Source organism: Oryctolagus cuniculus, chromosome 10 (assembly GCF_964237555.1).
Source record: "Oryctolagus cuniculus chromosome 10, mOryCun1.1, whole genome shotgun sequence".
NCBI classification, from domain to species: Eukaryota; Metazoa; Chordata; class Mammalia; order Lagomorpha; family Leporidae; genus Oryctolagus; species Oryctolagus cuniculus.
Genome location: NC_091441.1, coordinates 111259878 through 111276682, shown reverse-complemented (window position 1 = coordinate 111276682; position 16805 = coordinate 111259878). Strand labels below are relative to the sequence as shown.

The window sequence follows — 16805 nt, the reverse complement described above, 5'->3', positions numbered from 1 at the left end:
CTCACATAATAAATGGTTAAGCCAGGAGATGAACCAAGGTCTGTATGATATCAATGTGTGTGTGACCTTTCTACTAGACTGCAAATGACTGCACCAATTATCCAGCTGAATGATAGTGACACAGAAGCAAATTAGACATTACCGGATTGCTTTGCCTGGTGGAAGACATAATCCAACGAAAAGTAAAAGAGCTAAAGGCTCCCTGAACTTACTATTACAAGAGACACAATAAAGATAGATTTGACACAGGTCCCACAAGTGTGGCTCAGCCTCCAGATACCAGTCCCATCTGAACATATCAAGATCCACTCAGAAATTTTTATCTCCATCTTCAACAATACCCTCTTAGAATATTTTTCTTATTTGACTCATGAAAACTCCATTGGTTCCACTGTTCCATCCAAACAGCTTTGGAATCATTCTGAACTCCTGTAGTAGGTTGAACAGTGACCACAGAAAATATATGTCCCAGGCCGGCGCCGCGGCTCACTAGGCTAATGCTCCGCCTTGCGGCGCCGGCACACCAGGTTCTAGTCCCGGTCGGGGCGCCGGATTCTGTCCCGGTTGCCCCTCTTCCAGGCCAGCCTTCTGCTGTGGCCAGGGAGTGCAGTGGAGGATGGCCCAGGTGCTTGGGCCCTGCACCCCATGGGAGACCAGGATAAGCACCTGGCTCCTGGCTCCTGCCATCGGATCAGCGCGGTGCGCTGGCCGCAGCGCACCGGCCGCGGCGGCCATTGGAGGGTGAACCAACGGCAAAGGAAGACCTTTCTCTCTGTCTCTCTCTCTCACTGTCCACTCTGCCTGTCAAAAAAATAAATAAATAAATAAAAAATTAAAAAAAAATTAAAAGAAAAAAAAAGAAAATATATGTCCCATATCTCAGAAGCTGCATGTGACTTGGTTTGGGAAAAGGGTTTTGGCAGGTGTAAAGATCTCAAGATGAGATCATTCTGGATTATTTAGGTGGGCCTAAATCCAATGACAAGCATCCTTATAAGAGACCCAGAGAAGAGACTCATTGAAAAATCTATGTGCAGATGGAGTCAGAGCAGATTCAGTAGCGAAAAGCCCAAGAATGCCAACAGCTGGAAGAGGGAAAAGAAAGAAAAATCAAAGCTTGATAAAGGCTAGTAGTCTCCAGAATGCGAGAGAACACATTTCTGTAGTCTTCTTTTTTAAAAAAGATTCTTATTTTTATTTATTTGAAAGACAGTTACAGAGAGAGGTAGAGATAGATGGAGAGGTCTTCCATCCACTGGTTCACTCCCCAAATGGCTGCAACAGCTGGAGCTGACCGATCTGAAGACGGGAGCCAGGAGCTTCTTCTGGGTCTCCCACGTGGGTTCAGGGGCCCAAGAACTTGGGCCATCTTCTACTGCTTTACCAGGCCATAGCAGAAAGCTAGATAGGAAGTGGAGCAGCTGGGACTAGAACTGGTGCCCATATGGGATGCTGGCACTTTAGGCTGGGGCTTTAACCCGCTGTGCCACAGTGCCGACCCCTGTAGTTTTCTTTTTTAAAGATTTATTCTATCTATTTAAAAGGAAGAGTTGGGAGAGGGGTAGATACATGTTCCATCTGCAGGTTCTCTCCCCAAAAGACAGCAGTCAATGGCCAGGCTGGGCCAGAATGAAGCCAGGAGCCTAGAATTTCTTCTGGTCTCCCACATGGGTGGCAGGGGCCCAAGCACTTGGTCCATCTTCTGCTGCTTTCCCGAGCACTTTATCAGGGAGCTGGATGGGAAGTGGAGCAGCCAGGACTTGAACCAGCGCCCATATGGGATGCTGGCACTGTAGATGGTGGCTTAACCCACTGCACCACAATGCCAGCCTGTAGTTTTTTTTAAAAGATAAATCTAGTTAGATATTTAGATACATGAAATACCTACACTCTATAATCCAAGACAATGTGTTTTTATCAGGGCTTTAAATTTATTTCTCACATACTGCAGTGTTTTCTTTATCCATTTTTTCTCCCTTCTTAGGTCGTTCTAGCATGCATGCTCCATCAATTCACGTGAGGCTTTTAGGTTACATGTACATGCACATACAATGACTTGTACACATAAAATTTCACACATGTACACTTATACTCTCAAATGCCTTATTAATGTTAATCACAAGATTAGTTCATGCATTAATTTCTACAAGCAAAACAAGAAAAAGAAGAAAACAGATTTCTACAAACAAGGCAGACGTGTAATACACTGGATGCCTAACCTCTTGATTGTGCTCCACAACGGAACCTCTTGTGTCAGCTACCGCTGGCGTCACTGTCAGTTCTCTGAGGAAGCTGCAAATGCTGCTGGCAATGTAATTAAAGGTTCATAGATGGCTGCCAGTGTCACAGGTTTGCATCGTCATGTCTTAAGTCAGTGAGAGATGGACTGGAGAGGATGACCAGATATCCAGTCTTCTGAAGATGACAAACCAGAGGGCAGTCCGAATGCTAAGTAGTCTAAGCATCCTTCACTCTTCTCACAACGGGGCAGGAGGTAAAATCTGAACCAGCAGTTCTTAGAAACCCAGCCCCGCTCTGGCCCACCACGGACCTGGGACCTCACTCCACCCCAGCTTAGAACCGCCACTCTTCTCCTCAGATGGCTCTGCACTTGGGTTGCCCGACAGTTACTGGGAAACCAAGGGCTGCAAAAAATCCTAGCCCAGGCTAGGTAAGGGGTGGAGGTACCACATTTATGTACCTTTTAAAAAGACTTATTTATTTATTTGAAAGGCAGAGTTACAGAGAAGCAGAGGCAGAGGCAGAGGGAAAGGGGGAGAGAGAGAGAGAGAGAGAGACAGAGAGAGAGAGAGAGAGAGAGAGAATCTTCCATCTGCTGGTTCACTCCCCAAATGGCCAGGGCTAGGCCAGGCCAGGAGCTTCTTCTGAGTCTCCCACATGGATGCAGGGGCCCATGCACTTGGATCATCTTCGGCTGCTTTCCCAGGTGCAGGAACAGAGAACTGGATCAGAAGTGAGGCAGGTGCTGGTACTCTGGTGCAGCAGGTTAAAGCCCCAGGCAGCAACGCCGGCATCACATATGGATGCCGCTTTGAGTCCCGGAGGCTCCACTTCTTTTTTTTTTTTTTTTTTGACAGGCAGAGTGGACAGTGAGAGAGAGAGAGAGACAGAGAGAAAGGTCTTCCTTTGCCGTTGGTTCACCCTCCAATGGCCGCCGCGGCCGGCGCGCTGCGGCCGGCGCACCGCGCTGATCCGATGGCAGGAGCCAGGAGCCAGGTGCTTTTCCTGGTCTCCCATGGGGTGCAGGGCCCAAGCACCTGGGCCATCCTCCACTGCACTCCCGGGCCACAGCAGAGGGCTGGCCTGGAAGAGGGGCAACCGGGACAGAATCCGGCGCCCCGACCGGGACTAGAACCCGGTGTGCCGGCGCCGCTAGGCGGAGGATTAGCCTAGTAAGCCGCGGCGCCGGCCCCGGATGCTCCACTTCTGATCCAGCTCTCTGCTCTGGCCTGGGAAAGCAGTAGAAGATGACCCAAGTTCTTGGGTCCCTGCACCCATGTGAGGGACCTGGAAGAAGCTCCTAGCTCCTGGCTTCAGATCAGCTCAGCTCTGGCTGTTGTAGTCATTTGGGGAGTGAACCAGTGGATGAAAGACCTCTCTCTCCCTCTGGCTCTACCTCTCTCTGCATAACTCTGACTTTCAAATCAATAAATAAATCTTTTTTTTTTTTTTTGACAGGCAGAGTGGACAGTGAGAGAGACAGAGAGACAGAGAGAAAGGTCTTCCTTTGCCGTTGGTTCACCCTCCAATGGCCGCCGCGGCCGGCGCACCACGCTAATCCGAAGGCAGGAGCCAGGTGCCTCTCCTGGTCTCCCATAGGGTGCAGGGCCCAAGCACTTGGGCCATCCTCCACTGCACTCCTGGCCCATAGCAGAGAGCTGGCCTGGAAGAGGGGCAACTGGGACAGAATCCGGCGCCCCGACCGGGACTAGAACCTGGTGTGCCAGCGCCGCAAGGCGGAGGATTAGCCTAGTGAGCCGCGGCGCCAGCCTATAAATAAATCTTTTTAAAAAATGATTAAATGTTAACAAGATCATATAAATAGGATCAAGTGTCTGGCAATAATAATAGATAGAATTAAAAAGGAGATAATGTTCCAACATGGGAACAATAAAATAAATCTTTAAAAGAAATAAAAAATAAAAATAAAAAAGCAGTGAGGCAGCTGGGACTTGAACCAGTACCTATATGGAATGGCAGTGTCACAGGCAGCAGGTTTACCAGCTATGCCACAGCACCAGCCCCTATTTCTGTACTTTTAAAGCCACCAAATTTTTTTTTTTATTTTTTTTTTTTTTGACAGGCAGAGTGGACAGTGAGAGAGAGAGACAGAGAGAAAGGTCTTCCTTTTGCCGTTGGTTCACCCTCCAATGGCCGCCGCTGCAGCCGGCGCACCGCGCTGATCCTGGCAGGAGCCAGGAGCCAGGTGCTTTTTCCTGGTCTCCCATGGGGTGCAGGGCCCAAGCACCTGGGCCATCCTCCACTGCACTCCCTGGCCATAGCAGAGAGCTGGCCTGGAAGAGGGGCAACCGGGACAGAATCCGGCGCCTCAACCGGGACTAGAACCCGGTGTGCCGGCGCCGCAAGGTGGAGGATTAGCCTATTGAGCCACGGCGCCGGCTTAAAGCCACCAAATTTATGACAAATTGTTACAGAAGTCCTAGGAAATTAATTCAGCTCTCCTCTCTCGTATCCTTCATCCACAGCCTTCAAAACACATCTAGAACATAATCACTTCTTAATAACTTCACCAACACAACTTGATCTGATCAGGATTTATTGCAACAATTTATTTATTGATTTCCTATTTTCCCTCTTTGTTTTTATTTTTTAAGGTTTTACTTACTTACTTGAGAGGCAGTTACAGACAGAAGGAGAGACAGACAGAAAGGTCCTGCATCCATTGGTTCACTCCCCAGATAGCAGGAATGGCTGGAACTGCACCGATCTGAAGTGAAGAGCCAGGAGCTGCTTCCAGGTCTCCTGCACGGGTGCAGGGGCCCAAGCACTTGGGCCATTTGCTATTGCTTACACAGGCCATATCAGAGAGCTGGATCAGAAGAGGAGCCGCTGGACATGAACCGTGCCCATATGGGATTCTGGTGCCACAGACGGAGGTCTAGTCCACTGTGCCACAGCGTCAGCTCTCTCACTCTTTGTTGTTGTTGTTGTTGTTTTAAGATTTATTTATTTGGAAGGCACAGTTACAGAAAGGCAGAGGCACAGAGAGAGAGAGAGAGGTCTTCCATCTGTTGGTTCACTCCCCAAATGGCCGCAATGGTCCTCCACACAAGTGCAGGGGCCCAAGGACTTGGGCTACCTTCTACTGCTTTCCCAGGCCATAGCAGAGCTGGATCAGAGGTGAGCAGCCAGGACTCGAACCGGCACCCGTATGGGCTGCTGGCACTTAGGTGGCGGCTTTACCCGCTACACCATAGTGCCAGCCCCATCACTCTTTGTTTTTAATGCTTACTTATTTATGCTCATCTGTTTGAAAGGTGGAGTGATACGAGGCGGAGGGAAATCTTCCATCTGCTGGTTCACTCCCTAAATGACAGCAAAAACCAAGTCTGGGCCAGGCAGTAGCCAGGAGCCAGGAACACCACGTGGGAGCACATGGGTGGCAGGGATCCAAGTATTTGAGCTATTTTCTGCTTCTTCCCAGGCATAGTAGCCGGAAGCTGGATCAGAAGCAGAGTAGATAGGACTCACATACCTACTCTGAAATGGGATGTCAGCATTGCAAGCAGTAGCTCAACCTGTTACACCAAGATGTCAGGCCCTGCCTATTTTTTATACTATCTTTAACTTTTAACCAGGAGACTATTAACTATAAAATATTCAAATTTGAAAACAAGTCCATAAGTGATCATTGGAATGCAGATGATAAAACGGTGTTCTGAACAGTGATGGAAGGTTAGGAGAGAGGTGATATTTGACACAGGTGGTCTTTTGAACAGAGACCTAGTGACACAGGGAGCCAACTTGTTGAGAACACCTGAACAAGAAATGTTACAGGTGGAATGAAGAGGAAGGGCAAAACTATGCAGAAACAACGTGTCCTGTTTAAGGACAACCAAGAGGCCAATGTGGTTGGAGGCGAATGAACAAGGAAGTGAGTGGAAACACGTGAGGTGGGAGTATTAGCAGGAAGCTAAATAAAAAATGGAAAGAGGCCGGCACTGTGGCATAGCTGGTGAAGCTGCCACCTGCAGTGCTGGCATCCCATATGGGCACGGGTTTGAGTCCTGACTGCTCCACTTCCGATCCAGCTCTCTGCCATGGCCTGGGAAAGCAGTAGAAGGAGGTCCAAGTCCTTGGGCCCCTGCATCCACATGGGAGACCCAGAAGCAGCTCGTGGCTCCTGGCTTCTTCGGGCCTTCCAAGTGAGTAAAGAATGGCAGCAGCCTTGTGGAACCTGAGGCAGAGACAGAAAATAAAGCATGTAAATAAGGGAAATCTATGTTGTATCAGAGTGGTACGTGTGATGAGGGATGTGGGATGGGGAATGGCCCTGCCTTCTGGTCTCCCTCCCCCACGTCACGCCTCCCACCACGCTGGCCCTCTTCCTGCTCCCTCCCTGGGGACCTCCACCCTTCTAGCTCCTCTGTCCAGAACAGTCCCTTCTCCTTGCCACCCTCGGCAAAGCATGCCACCTGGCTGGATTCTCCTCCCCCATCTCAGTTTCAGCTCGATCCACAGGGCAGGGAAGCCCTCCTGGATACTCCTGTCAAATGCCATTTTCCAGTTACTCTAAAAAAATAATTTTTTAATTTTCCACTAACACTTGCTAACTGTGCATATTTACGGAGTGCTGTGTGATAACCCAACACATGAACACAGCGTGTCACGATCAAGTCAGGGCGGAGAGCATTTCCAACTCTTCAACCATTTATTATATCTTTGTGGTGGGAAACATCAAATTGGTCGCTTCCAGTTCTTTATGAAATACACAGTAATCAGCCTGCGGTGCCGTAGAGAATGGTAGATCCTCCTCCCTGTCTAGCCATCCATGCACTTCCGGGCACCCACCACCAGCCCTGCCCACCTTCCCCACACCCTGTTCCTCGTTAGCTCACGGCCTGTCGCAGTGACGTTTCTCCCTACCCCCCTCTCAGAAGTGATCCTGTGTGTTTCTGGGTTTACACATCTCGCACTTCCCTGTGGAGTTTCAGCTCCGTGACAGCAAGCACCTTGTCTGATTTGCTGTTACAGTGCTAGCGCCTGGACAGGACCTGGACCACCCTGGGGACTCAGTGAGTATTTATTGAACTACGGATGCATTCATTGCTCTTGCACCTTGTCCTCACCTTTCTACCTGAAGAACTCCCATTTTCCCCGGAAGACTTGTCTAGCAAGCAGCAATGAGCAGACGTGACACTGCAGCACCGAGTTAAGCAAGGGAATGCCGACTGCTACGTAACAAGCAGGCCTCCTAAAGGAAGTGTAGCTCAGACGAAGCAGAAGCAGGACGCTCTCCTCCATGCGCTGATCCAGGCTGGGTTTTTCCTACCGCGGCAGCACCGTTCCCAGGGATCCCATCAGTGCCTACAGACGCTGGTGGCATGGCAACAGCGCTGTGCAGATGGCACGCCCTTGCTGTGGAGGTGACACACATGCATCAGCTCACATTTCTGTGAGAGGAGCTAGCTGTATGACCACACCTAGAGGCAAGAGGGGTGGGAACAGGCCATCCGTGTGGGCAGCCACTGGCCAGCTGCGAGAGGGGGAGTAAGTTCTGGTGGACGGCTTTCTGCCTCTGCCACAAGCACACTGTGAGGCATGCTAGATGAAGGAAGCAAAGGAGCCAGAGTGAGCCAGGAGAGACCTCAGGTAGCCCATGAGACAGGGTAGTCAAGGAGGGCCTCCCAGAGGAGGCGGTGCTGCGGTGACTCATGAAAGCTGAGTAGGCACCTGCTGGGCAAAGGAAGGGGATGGTTCCTGCCTTCAGACGGACAGCGTGCACAGAAGTCTGGAGCAAACAGCGCACGTCCTCACTCACTCCAGAAACCATGGACATATGCACTGCTGAGGGACAGTGCTGGGGAAAGGAAACTGGCAGCGTGACGTCACAGGGTCCTGAAGCCCTCAGTGTGCATGTCGACACAGGCTTCTCCCATCTTCCTGGTCCTGGCACTCGAGATCAAACACTGAGCATAGAGACTGTGCAGACGTGAACTGCAAGGACGTGTGCTACTAGCAGGGCAAGAACAGGCCCAGGAGCACAGAGCGCCGGCAGAACCTGCCCTACCACAATCACTCATCCCTCCTCCTCCAACCCCCCATGGGCAGCCAAAGTGCAAGAGGAAGTGAGAAGGAAGCCAGTGCCACTGGAGGCAGCGGTGTTTCCCCTTCCCCACTACTGACAACCGAGGGGGTTCTGCAAGACTCTGAGGGTGCTGCGTGCAGGGCGGGAGAGCATCTCGTTCTTGTAGGCCACCGATGAGCTGCTCCCGCCGTCTGCCCCCTGGAGCGTCAGTGAGGAGGGGAGGAAGAGAGGAGGCCGCGGGGCAGCACCTGCACACCCTCCTGGGGAGGCTAAAGTGTGGGGTTTTCCCAGAGTCCAGGCATCGGTCACAGGGCACTGGCGTTAGGCCACTATATCAGTTCTCCATTGCTGTAAAATGAAACACTCAAAACCTCAGTGTCATAAAACAATAGTCACTTGTTTTATCAAGATTTCTCTTGGCCAGGAGTTCAGATGGAGCATGACGTGACTGATCTCTAACCCATGTTATCTGGGGCTTCCTCAACTGAAAGAGTCAGGGCTGGGGCTGACACCTGCTGCGAAGGTGGCTCACCCGCACAGCTGGCAGCTGTATCACTTCAGTGTCCTCCTAAGAGGGCTGCTGACTTCTCCCTGGGAGAACAATCCACAGGGCCAATGCAGAAGCTCTTAGCGCCTAACAGCACCCAGCCCAGGAAGTCACACACTGCCGTGTCCACAGCTCAGCTGGGATGAGTTCAAGAAGAGACTACAAATGCAGATGTAAACCAGGGGGTAAGGATCGCTGGGGCCAACTGTAACAGTGGAGACCACATCCCTGGGGTGAGTGTCTTAGCCAGGAGGGCTGGAGAGTAGAAGGGGAGACCTTGAGAGGAGCTGTGGGAGTGGGAACGCTTCAAACCCAAGGCCGATCACCCTCATCATGGCTCTGAGCTATGGGAACCCTATGTATTTTTTTTCTATACTTTTTCCTAGTGTACTTGAAAGACACAAAAAGAGATGAGAGAGAGAATCTTCCACCTGCTGGTTCACACTCCAAATGTCCACAACAGTCAGGACTGGACCAGCCTGAAGAGCCTGGAGCTCCATCCAGGTCTCCCACATGGTTGGCAGGGGCCCAGGCACCTGAGGCATCACAGAGTGGCCTCCCAGGACGCATCGGCAGGGAACTGGATTGGAAGTGGATATGCCTGGATTCAAACCAACACACTGCCGTGGAATGCAGGTGTCCCAAGTGGCAGCAAACCCGCTGTGCCACAGCGCGTGCCCCAAGCCGCAGGGGTTCTGCAGGTGACTCCTGTATGCCCTGTGCAGGTCTGCAGGCTGCACGCAGGATGCTGGTGAGCAGTAAGCAGTCAGAGAGGCAGCAATGACACTGTGCTGTTACTAAAAGATCCTCCTTTCCCAATGCCCTCCAATGTCACCTTGGTCATATATCAGATGGCTGTGCATTTATCAGTCTATTTTTAGACTCTGTCCTGTTCCATTGATCTAGCTGCCTTTCCTTACGTCAATACCACACTGTATAATATACTTACATAGTAATAACTAATACATAGTGGTGTTAAGTCCTCCAGCCTTCTTCCTCTGCCACGCTGCGTCGGATATTGTTAGATTCTTGTACTTCTCTAAACACATTAGAATCAGCCTGTCAGGGCTGGCATTGTGCTGTAGCAGGTGAGGCCTCTGCCTGCAATAACACCAGCATCCCACATGGGCACCAACCAGTTCAAGACCCGCTTGCTCCACAACCAGTTTAACTCCCAGCAAATGTGCCTGGGAAAGCAGAAGACAGTCCAAGCAAATGGGCTCCTACACTCATGGGGGAGACCCAGAAGCAGTTCTGGGCTCCTGACTTTGGCCTGGCCCAGCCCTGGTCATCGAAACTATTTGGGGAGAGATCCAGCAGATAGAAAATCGCTGTCTCCCTGTCTCTCCTCCTCTCTCTGTGACTCTGCCTTTCAAGTAAATAAAAAAGAAATCTTTAAAAAATTTTAAACAAATGATCAACTTTTCAAATTCTACAAAAAAAATTTTTTGCTAGAATACTGACCGGAATAGCATAGTATTCATGGATCCATTTAGAGGAAATGTTATCAAGCCATACACTTAAGAATTAAATATTTTTATTTTTTAAAAATATTTATTTATTTATTCGAAAGGCAGAGTTGCAGAGAAGCAGAGGCAGAGAGAGAGAGAGGTCTTCCATCTGCTGGTTCACTCCCTAAATGGCCACAACACCAGAGCCGGCCTGATCCAAAACCAGGAGTCAGGAGCTTCTTTCAGGTCTCCCACGTGGCTGCAGGGGCCCAAGGACTTGGGCCATCTTCTACTGCTTTACCAGGACATAGCAGAGAGCTGGATAGGAAGTGGAGCAGCTGGGACTCGAATCAGCACCCATACGGAATCCCAGCACTGCAGAAGGTGGCTTTACCCACTAAGCCACAGTGCTGGCCCCAATATTTTTCTTTATGTATGTTATGACTCGAAAAATAATTTAAAGATTTTTTAAAAATTTATTTGAAAGGCAGAGTTACAGAGAGAGTAGCAGAGAGAAAGAGAGAGATCTTGCATCCACTGGTTCACTTCCCAAATGGCTGTAACAGCCAGGGCTGGGCTGGGCTGAAGTCAGGTGCCCAGAGCTTCTTGCAGGTCTCTCACATGGGTGCAGGGGACAAGCACTTGGGCCATTTTCCGCTGCTTTCCCAGGCACGTCAGCAGAGAGCTGGATTGGAAGTAGAGCAGCTGGGACTCGAACTGATGCCCATATGGGATGCTATTGTAGGCATCTGGAGAGTGAACAAGCCATGAAAGATCTTTCTCTTTCTCTCTGTCTCTGTCACTCTGCCTTTCAAACAGTAAAAATAAATATACATTTAAAAAAGACTAACACAATGAGGGTTAGACCTTTGGTGCAACAGTTGGGTTGCACTTGGGACACCTGCATTCCACATCAGAATGCCCGGGTTGAATCCTGACTCCACTTCTGATTCCAACTTCCTGATAATGTGGACCCTCAAGGGAAGCAGATGATGGCTCAAGCAGTTGGGTGTCTACCATCCATGTGGGCGAGAGACCTGGATTGAGGTCAGGTTCCTGAATTTGGCCTGGCCCTGTCCCAGCTGTTGCTAGCGTTTAGGAGATCCCTCTGTTTCTGCTTCTGTCTGACTTTCAAATAAAGAAAAAATATTTTTTAAAATAAGAAAGTAATTTTAAAAACAGGAAAGGATATTTTCAGGTTTCACAGAGGTGTTAAAGCACAGTGTGGTCCACTGGGAGGTAGCAGGTGTTGGCTCACGGTGTTGGGTCTCTGCCAGCCCTGTGAGAGACCAGGATTAACTTCCCAGCTTCTGGTTAGGCCTGGACCACCCCTGCCCACTGTGAGCATTTGAAGACTGAACTAGCAGACAGGTGCCCTGTCAATCTGTCTCTGTCTCACAAATAAAACTGAGTTAAAAACTACTGGGGCTAGAGTTACGGTATAACAGAGTAAGCTTTCACATGCGATGCCGGCATCCCTATCCCGCTCCCTGGCTGTTTCACTTCCAATCCAGCTCCCTGCTAATGCACCTGGGAAAGCAGCAGAGCTGGCCCAAGTACGTGGGCCCTTGCCATCCATATTGGAGACCCAGAGGAAGCTCTGGGCTTCTGGCTTTGGTCTGGCTCTGGCTATTGTGGCCATTTGGAGAATGAAGCAGCGGATAGAATATCTCTCTAACTATGCCTTTCAAATAAGTTTTGAAAACTCTTTTTAAAAGTACATGGCTGGCTGGCACCACGGCTCACTAGGCTAATCCTTCGCCTTGCTGCGCCGGCACACCGGGTTCTAGTCCCGGTCAGGGCACCGGATTCTGTCCCGGTTGCCCCTCTTCCAGGCCAGCTCTCTGCTGTGGCCAGGGAGTGCAGTGGAAGATGGCCCAAGTGCTTGGGCCCTGCACCCCATGGGAGACCAGGAAAAGCACCTGGCTCCTGCCTTCGGATCAGCGCAGTGTGCCGGCCGCAGTGCGCCAGCCGTGGTAGCCATTGGAGGGTGAACCAACGGCAAAGGAAGACCTTTCTCTCTGTCTCTCTCTCTCTCTCACTGTCCACTCTGCCTGTCAAAAAAAAAAAAAAAAAAAAAAAAGTACATGGCTATCACATTTAGACTTTGTCCCTGAAGTAGTCAGAAATACTGGGAAATAGCTAAAATAGGGATACTTTTCTCAATTTTTTGGAGATAATGGTAGATTAACATGCAGTTGTAAGAAATAGAGATTTCACGTCCACTTTGTTCGGTTTCTCTCAAGGGTGACATTTCGCAAAACTTGAGTATCTTATCAGCACCAGGATATTAACATTGGTACAATCCAGTGTCTGTGTGTACACGTGTGTGTGCGTGTCCTAAGTTCTACACAATTTTCTCACCGTGTAGGTCTGAGCAGCCACCACAGATTCCGGGGTTCTTGATGCTTTGCCTTGCTCCCTGTCGTCCTCACTCGGGAACCTGGGCCGCAGGAGCCAGTCTTCAGCACCTGGCAGACATGTGCTACCGTGTCACGGGAGTGTGAGCACAGAAAGTCATGTTCTGGCTCTTCAGGGCCTCCACCCAGATGGAGGCACGTCACCTCCACTCATGTTTTATTAGACAAAGGCCGCCACGCCTAACTCCGTGCGGCAGGGAAGCATGATCCCAGCACGCCCCTGGAAGGAAGAGAACGTGGGTAGTGATGAGCAGCTCGGATGACCACCATCTCACTCTTTACACATTTGCCTCCCTCCACGTGCACTGGGAGATTCTCTGCAAGGCCCATTCTCTGATCCATTTCTTGGGGAAAACGAGGAAAGCAGAACACAAAGAGCCATGTAAAACTTCCAAAATAACCTAAGACAAGGGCACTTAAAAAGGTTCATGGAAAGGCAGGCATTTAGCCAAACAGTGCAGACATTCTCAACCCTCACCGGCACACTCGGGTTTGAATCCTGGCTCCAGTTCCTTTATTTTTTTTAATTAATTTATTTGAAAGGCAGTTACATAGAGCAAGAGAGAGACAGAGAGACAGACAGACAGACACACACACACACACACAGAGATCTTTCATCTGCTGTTTCACTCTCCCAATGGCCACAACAGTCAGAACAGAACCAGACCAAAGCCAGAAGCCCAGAGTTTCCTCTGGGTCTCCAATATGGGTGGCAAGGGCCCACGTACTTGGGCCAGCTCTGCTGCTTTCCCAGGTGCATTAGCAGGGAGCTGGATTGGAAGTGGAGCAGCCAGGACTCAACTAGTGCTCATATGGGAGCTTCACCTGCTGCCCCACAACACCAGCCAGGGATCCACACTCCTGACACCCCACCCCACCACTACAGACCATGGAAGCAGCAGGTGATGGCTCAGGTAGTTCAGTTCCTGCCACCCACGTGGGACACCTGGACTGCATTCCTAGCTCCTGTTCCAGCCCTGGCCATTATGGACATTTGAGGTGTGAATCAGATCACAGAGCTCTCTCTCCTATCTTTCTCTGCCTCTTGAATTAAAAAAAAAATCATAGAAAATGGAATTAAAAGATAAGTTTATTTTTGTGCAAAACTTTTGAAATCCATGCATATAAGAAGTCTTTGAAAAGTTCACGGAAATGCACTTTATAAAAAAATTACATATGGATTTCGGGCCGGCGCCGTGGCTCACTAGGCTAATCCTCCGCCTAGCGGCGCCGGCACACCGGGTTCTAGTCCCGGTTGGGGCGCCGGATTCTGTCCCGGTTGCCCCTCTTCCAGGCCAGCTCTCTGCTGTGGCCAGGGAGTGCAGTGGAGGATGGCCCAGGTGCTTGGGCCCTGCACCCCATGGGAGACCAGGAAAAGCACCTGGCTCCTGGCTCCTGCCATCGGATCAGTGCGGTGCACCGGCCGCAGCGCGCCGGCCGCGGCGGCCATTGGAGGGTGAACCAACGGCAAAGGAAGACCTTTCTCTCTGTCTCTCTCTCACTGTCCACTCTGCCTGTCAAAAAATAAAAAAAATAAATAAATAAAAAAAAATTACATATGGATTTCAAAATATTGTTTGCACTTACTGATTAACTCTTTACTTAATATATACTAAATCGATCTTCTGTATATAAAGATAATTGAAAATGAATCTTGATGTAAATGGAATGGGAGAGGGAGTGGAGATGGGAGGGGTGCAGGTGGGAGGGAAGTTATGGGGGGGAAGCCATTGTAATCCATAAATTTTACTTTGGAAAATTATATTTACTAAATAAAAGTTAAAAAAAAAAAAAACAAAATACTGTTTGCACCAAAGTAAATTCATCTTTTAATTCTGTTTTTCCAAGAACTTTATTTATTTATTTTTTTGACAGGCAGAGTGGACAGTGAGAGAGAGAGACATACAGAAAGGTCTTCCTTTTTCTGTTGGTTCACCCCCCAATGACCGCTACAGCCGGCGTGCTGCGCTGATCCAAAGCCAGGAGCCAGGTGCTTCTCCTGGTCTCCCATGCGGGTGCAGGGCCCAAGGACTTGGGCCATCCTCCACTGCACTCCCTGGCCACAGCAGAGAGCTGGCCTGGAAGAGGAGCAACCGGGACAGAATCCGGTGCCCCAACCGGGACTAGAACCCAAGGTGCTGGCGCCGGAGCCGCAGGTGGAGGATTAGCCTATTGAGCCGTGGCGCTGGACGCCCAATTTTCTTTTTTAAGGTTTTTGTGGAGACTGTCTCAAGTGTAGAACAGTTATTTTGGTCATTTCTTAAATCTTAAAGAAGATTGTTTTTCTGAGAGGCAGACATTGAGGGCGAGCAAGCGAGAGTGAGAGGCAGAGAGAGAGAGATCCCATCCACTGGTTCGCTTCTGAAAATGTTGGCAATGGTTGGAGGTGGCCAGGACCACAGTCAGGATCTGGGGACTCAGTTCAGGCTCCCATGTGGATGTCAGGAACCCATTACTTGAGTTATCACCTCCGTCTCTCCCGGGGTCTGCATCACCAGTAATCTCAAGTCAAGAGTTGGAGTCAGGACTTAAGCCTAGGTACTCTAACACGGGGAGTGAGTGTCCTAACTGCTAGGCCAAAGCTTGCCCTTTCTTAAACATGAAAAAAAAATTTTTTAAACAAACTTATTTATACGAGAGGCAGAGAGACAGAGAGAAGGAATACGAGGAGGAGAAGGGCAGAAAGAGGATCAGAGGGGAGGGAGGGGGAGGAAGGGACAAAGTCCTATTTGCTGGTTCACTTCCCAATGCCTGCCACAGCCAAGCTGAGCCAGCCTGAATCAGGAGCTGGGGACTCAGTTTCAGTCTCCCATGTGATCCCAGTCATCTGAACCCTCACTTGCTGCCTCCTAGGGTCAAAACAGCAGGCAGCAGGAGCCAGAGCCGGACACTAAGCCCAGCTACTCCATTCAAGATGAGGCTGTATTAACTCCCAGGTCAAATACTCACCTCTCAACCTTAAAACAACAAAAAAAAGTTTTTTCATTAACACTATGTAACTATACAGGATTTTTCATCCTTTTTGTATACATACTTCTTAACATAATTGGATTCCTAATCTAAGCACCATTTTACAATCTTTCTTGATTAAACATGACTTCAAAGCTTATTATAGGGGCCAGTGCTGTGGTGTAGTGGGTAAAGCCGCTGCCTGCAATAAATAAATCTTTTTACAACATAAAACTAGGGGCCGCCGCGGCTCACTAGGCTAATCCTCCGCCTTGCGGCGCCAGCACACCGGGTTCTGGTCCTGGTCAGGGTGCCGGATTCTGTCCCGGTTGCCCCTCTTCCAGGCCAGCTCTCTGCTGTGGCCCGGGAGTGCAGTGGAGGATGGCCCAAGTCCTTGGGCCCTGCACCCCATGGGAGACCAGGAGAAGCACCTGGCTCCTGGCTCCTGCCATCGGATCAGCGCGGTGCGCCGGCCACAGCCCGCCAGCCGCGGCGGCCATTGGAGGGTGAACCAACGGCAAAGGGAGGACCTTTCTCTCTGTCTCTCTCTCACACTGTCCACTCTGCCTGTCAAAAAAAAAAAAAAAAAAAAAACACATAAAAATAGGGGCCGGCGCTGTGGCATAGTGGGTAAAGCTGCCACCTGCAGTGCCAGCATCTCATATGGGCACTGGTTTGAGTCCCAGATGCTCCATTTCTGATGCAGCTCTCTGCTGTGGCCTGGGAAAGCAGTAGAAGATGGCCCAAGTCTTTGGGCCCCCGCTTCCACGTGGGAGACCTGGAAGAAGCTTCTGGCTCCTGGCTTCAGACTGGTGCAGCTTTGGCTGTTGCAGCCAGTTGGGGAGTGAACCAGTGGATCAAAGATTTCTCTCTCTCTCTGCCTCTCCTCCTCTCTCTCTGTTTAATTCTGACTTTTAAATAAATAAATAAATCTTTATACAAAATTTAAAAAATAAATGAAATAAAATAAATAAATATGAGGCTGGCACTGCGGCATAGCAGATAAAGTCACTGCCAGCAATGCTGGCGTCCTATGTGGGCGCCAGTTTGAGTCCCAGCTACTCTTCTTCAGGTCCGGCTCCCTGCTGTGGCCTGGGAAAGCAGTGAAAGATGGTCCAAGTCTTTGGGCCCCTGCACCTGTGTGGGAG

At 50.0% G+C, this 16805-nt stretch overlaps 1 long non-coding RNA gene across 2 annotated transcripts in view; it reads right to left on the bottom strand.

Moving 5' to 3' along the window:
* Positions 1-1904: 1904 nt before the first annotated feature.
* LOC103349170 (uncharacterized) overlaps positions 1905-16805 on the bottom strand; it is a 29184-nt gene continuing 14283 nt past the window's right edge. Inside the window, exons 2-4 of one of the 2 annotated variants that reach the window (XR_007921685.2) lie at positions 12653-12928; positions 7332-7620; positions 1905-6439 (exon numbers count right to left, since the gene is read on the bottom strand). This is a non-coding gene — a long non-coding RNA (uncharacterized lncRNA). Of the gene's footprint in view, positions 7621-12652; positions 12929-16805 lie in introns of both variants that reach the window. The other variant, XR_007921684.2, reaches the window with a different exon arrangement.